Genomic DNA, 5888 nt, shown 5'->3' on the forward strand with positions numbered 1-5888 from the left:
CGTGTGTGTGTGCGTGCGTGCGTGCGTGCGTGCGTGCGTGCGTGCGTGCGTGCGTGCGTGCGCGCGCGCGCGTGTATGTGTGTTGCATACACGTTCAGAATAATCTTAAAACTTATCTAGCTATTGAATTAGATATTTTCGGAAAATTATATGCTTTATGTGATTGCTTAGTGGCTAATTATCTCGATGTTATCAAAAATTAAGGAAAAAGTTGAGAAAACTTTAGGAAACTACAACTTTTAATCGAAACTATAGGAAGATAATTCTCAAGTTTTTAAATGTTTTTTCAATCAAGAATGATATTTGAATGATTTCTACATAGTATAATACGATGGTTCCATAAAATAGTATATCAAGCTAACAAGAAATATTTACTGTTAAATATTTATGATGCATCTCTTAAATTATATATTATTATGGACTGAAATTACTTGTTGTAATATATATCAACACATGCGGTTATAATAAATATTGACATTTCCTATTTTCAAAACGTACAACATATAACATAATAATCGTTATCTCTTAACCAATATATTCTTGATATTTTGCAGTTTGCTTAATTTGCAGGAAATTTCCTACGCATATAGTCCTAAATATCTTTTAACATTTGTTTAAATATGTGACTAAAGATAATCCATTTTTTAAGAATAAATATAAGATGAGATTAGCAAAATTCATTAAACATTTTTTACAATATATTATTTTTACATTATTTACAATACATACAAAACTCATTTTAGTAATATAAAATTTTATTATTTTTTAATTTATTTTTTGTAAACAGGTTACACTATAGTTGAGAATTACGATCTTAAACGATTTTCTAAAAAGAAACCGATTGTTATCGCAAATGTAATCTATATTGTATTCCTAATATATTTGTTGTTTTTTAGAATTAAGTTAGAGCAGAAGAGTCTTTTGTATTCATTACACAAATAGTTTATGTACAAATATGCATGTAACTTATGAATTACATCTCAATTTTTCCTAATTATGAAATTATATAACAATATATGTTAATATTTTTCTGAAATTTCTTGATTTATAATTGTAAAGACAAAATTAAAGACAAAATTTTTAAATCCAAAAAAATTTTTAAACTTACAAAATATTTAATATTTTTATTTAACTTTTTAAAATTTGTTATTATTAGTATAATAATGCTGATTAATTTATTGATATTTTCTTTCTCAAGCAGTGATTTTCTAAAGTTAAATTCACACATGTCTTATACGTAAATATCACGAAAATTTATTTAAAAATTTTGCACTGCTAAATAAATTGGTTTTAACAAAAATGAATAATTAACGGACAAGCAAGAGTAAATAACTGCGCGCTTAATATAGGTGCGCTTAATAATAACGTATTTAAATTATCATTACATATGTGTGAGAGATACAATTTCTATATATCTGGACTTCAAGATTAGCCATCTTCAGCAATTAACATACCAAATTCGAATAATTAGAAATAATTAGAAATTTATATTGTCATAATTATTGTCATAATCAAATATATTGTCATAATTAAGCGCATCTGTAACAACACAGTTGTTTACTCTTACTTGCCCTTTAATTATTTATTTTTTTATTATATTTGAATATCGAGAATCCATTAAACTAATAATTATCCTTTTTTAAATTAATTTTTTATTTTAATGTGCACGATTCTGCGAATTGTGTTAAAAATATTTTAATTACATTATTATAATTAAAAATTGCTTTAAGAATATAAATATATATCGAATAAAATACTATTCTAGTTATTGCGAATATTTGTTTTATTGTAATAAAAATATATAGAATTTATTATATTTAGACGGCAGATATAATAAATGAGTTACATGTAATATATTATAACTGATAATTGGACATATTTGTGCAAGAAGAGAAATTATTCAGATAGCACAAAAAGAATTCAGTTGTATGTCAATTCTTCATTTTTAGATGCAAAAATATTTCTTTCAGAACTCAGGATTGCGGAAAATAAATTTTTTAATTCTCTGATTTTTCCAGGTTTTCCAGATGAGAATGGAAAACTTTTCAATGTAAAATATATAAATTTTAATACATTTAAAGAGTTGTAAGAAATCTAGCCTATATTATTAAAAACAATGTAAAAAAGGTGTAGCATACTAAAATTTTGCAAATTCAAGTCAATAAAAAATAAATTAATATTGGAAAAAAATGTAATTACGAAAATGTATCAAATAAAAATACTGAATAAAATATAAATAAAATTAATTAAATATAAGTAAAATATATTAAAATATAAAATTTTAATTATTTTAAATCATTTAAAATCATTTAAAGAGCGTGCACTTTTGAACGTATTTTACTATAAATGCAGATATAATATTAAAAAATTATAATAGTTATTAATTATCTGGATTAAGAGCAGTTTAAGGAAATTGTGAGCAAATTTCAAAATTCTAGACTTTTTTACATTTTTGCCTGATTTTTCCCGGTTTTCCATGACCAATTTTAATTTCTCTGACTTTTCCTGGAGTTCTAGTTTTTCAGGTCTATGGCAATCCTGAGAACTATCTAGAAAAAGAATCTTTTTGTGTCTGAAAATGAATTCTAAATTCATTATATAACAATTGAATTCTGTTTAAATTCTTTTGAATTCAACTATGCTATCTGGATAATTTCCTTTCATAAATCATGAATATAAAAATATCAAGAAAAATCTCTCAAAATTGATGAATAAAAAATTTATCTTGCACAACTATAGCCAATTTGTCTTACTTGTGCATCGACGAAATGCTGATTAACGAGACCAGAAGAAATTATTAGTCCATATAAATGAGAAAATTCATACGCTACAAAATACAAGAGAAATTCACAGAAGCATGTAATAAATTTACTTTTTATGAACAATTAATTACATAGTCTTGTCAATTCACCGTCCTTGAATTCAACCACAACGGATTTCGGATCTCTTCAAGTTCATCCAGGTTGGTATTAATACATTTTAACACATAGTGTTTATCCATACTTATTGTTCCTACCTATACAATCTCTATCTATCCATACTTACGTCCCTACCTACTCGTATTTTCATTTATTTGTTACTATGTGCTATCTCCACCCATGTACTCCTACCTACATTACTTCATAAATGTGTAATAAAACTGCGAATATAATATGCTAATGGCTGAATTCAGCAGAGAAAACAGTTTTGCAAATGTTGTAAAATTCTTTAATGCAATTGATTCTTGATTTTGCCTTATAAATAATTTAAATGTATAAACCAATCATATTGAAGAATTTCACAACAGTTGCAAAACTTTCTCTACTGAATTCAGCTGATGCCTTATCGCGTACTGATAAATTTAGCGGGATAACCTAATCGCGATCATATATTAAGTAAAGCAATAAAAATAATAATAATTAAAACGGACTTTCAATCTTTAAAATATAAAAGAATTAACAAATAATAAGGTTAATGAGAATCAGCGCGAATAATTAAGCTTTACAAAAATCTATAAAACTTGCGTTTGATTATTCGCAATGGCTCTCATTAATCTTGTTGTTTATTATTTTTATATTTTAAATAAAGTAATAATTCAAAAAATATAAGAACTTGCAATTTGCGAGCAAGTTACCCTCCCGAATTCAGTTTATCTTTACATAATACTCTTTAAAAACAAATTGATGTTACATACCAATTTACTTCGTATACATCTTCTTCTTTCTTCTGGCCAGATTGCACTCACCTTTAATTGCTATTGACCGATGTTCTGACTTCATATACCAGAAATCGACAACAAGGAGAAATACTCCTTTTTGCTGCTGACTAACATCGCCGGTAATAAGCGTAAGATTTTACGCTTTTATATGATGCGCGAAACACGAACGCGTCGCAAATGGGCCATATTAATAAAATTAATTAAATATTAACAGGAATAATTAATAATAATAATAATAATAATAATAATAATAATTCCATTAAGATACGAATAAATTTCGTTCATTAAAAATTAAAAATATAAATATTCAATTAAAATAAAATTAAATTTTAAAAAAATCTTTATGTCAACAACGATTTCGATTTCAAGAGTCTTAAATATTATAAAATTTGATTAAATTTCTTAATAAAAACTTTACAATATAAACAACAAAACTTTAATTTAAAAATAAACTGAAAATTAACTAAATCAATTATCATCCGATTCAAGGCCCATATACGTATTTTTAATACGATTTGAACGATTCGTTGCTGAATCTCATCTCAAAGCATGCAGAGATGAAAAATTCAGATGAATGATGCAAGATCCGGAAGGAATAATTTTTCCACATACGCACATAGAAAAATACGCAAGTAATAATTACTCTGTGCAAGTAATAATAACTTATTTCAAATATTTCAAAAGTTCATATATCAGCAAATCTATTATAATTTCATCAGAAGCATTAAATTTATTCAAAATATATTCTGAATCCTAGCAAGTTAATATTTCAATCAATTTATTAAATTAAAATAAATTGGATATGCTCATTATGAAAAGTTCATTTCTTCGATTAATTTTATAATATTCTTTAAAAAAAAAAAAAATTTTGTTTTGAGTACATAATAACGAATTTTTCTAAAACTTTGTAATATTTTAAGATTATTATCAAGAAAATATTCTTAAGAGAAAGAAAATTGAGTAATCCACGTTTCTTAGTAGTACAAGATTGCCACAGAAAATGAATTTTTAAATTCCCTGACTTTTCCAGGTTTTGCAGATAAAAATGGGAAATTTCCATGATCAATATAAAATATTAAAAATATAAAATATAAATAAAAAAAAAATATAAAAATTTTAATATAATAAAAAATGTAACACTCAAAAAAAATTATAACATTCAAAATCAATGATAAGAAAGCTTATATTAAAAATAGCGATCAACTAAAATTACTGAATAAAATACAAATTTTACTTTTTTTTTTAATTTTTTTAAAGTGCACGAGTTTTCTTAAAGTGAACGTATTTGACTATAAACATCAGATATAATATTTAAAAAATTATAAAAATTATTTGAAATAAAAACAGTTTAAGAGAATTATGAGCAAAGTTTAAAATTCCGATCTCTTTTATATTTTTTTCCTGACTTTCCTGGAACTTTTCCATGACTAATTTCAATTTCTTTGACTTTTCCCAATTTTTCCGGTTTTCTAGATCTATGAACGATCTGAAGTAAATATTTTTCTATATGCATTCAACATATATCTTTGTCAAGATATATGTTTGTCATATTTGTTTATCAACATAAACATATATCTTTGTATTTTATGAGAATTTATATCATAAGAATCATTTTTATAATTTATTATTTCAAAATTTTTTTAAGTATTTTAAGTGACGCAAAATTTTGAACCCAATTTTAAAATAATTAAGATAAAATTCTTCTATTTTTTGACAAAACATATATTGGATCTTACATCATGTTACTAACTTAACTGGTATAAAATCCAGTTACTACGTATGGAAAAGTTATAAAAGCTTAGGCTAAAGTCGGTGCATTGAAATAAATAGCAAAAATTAATACTCGTAAAATCGTATTTTATAAAAAAGAAAGATCAAAAAACTATGGTATATGCACATTATATTATAATATTTTTTCCTTTAATAACATGTACACAAATCAGTATAAAATAATTAAAAGAATATCTTAGAAAATAATATGTATTCAACATATATGTATATTTATGTTGCTTTTCTGTACACTAACTTATATAAAATTTAATCCTGAACGAATATTTGAATATAGGATAGATAAGAAAAATAATAAAATAATACTTCTTGGTAAAAAATTTTTTATACATTAATACAATGAAAAAAAATATTCTAAATTTCAATAAATATTCATTTGAATAGTACCAACTATATATTTAAA

The sequence above is a fragment of the Atta colombica genome, unplaced genomic scaffold, assembly GCF_001594045.1.
Source record: "Atta colombica isolate Treedump-2 unplaced genomic scaffold, Acol1.0 scaffold112, whole genome shotgun sequence".
Taxonomy (NCBI): Eukaryota; Metazoa; Arthropoda; class Insecta; order Hymenoptera; family Formicidae; genus Atta; species Atta colombica.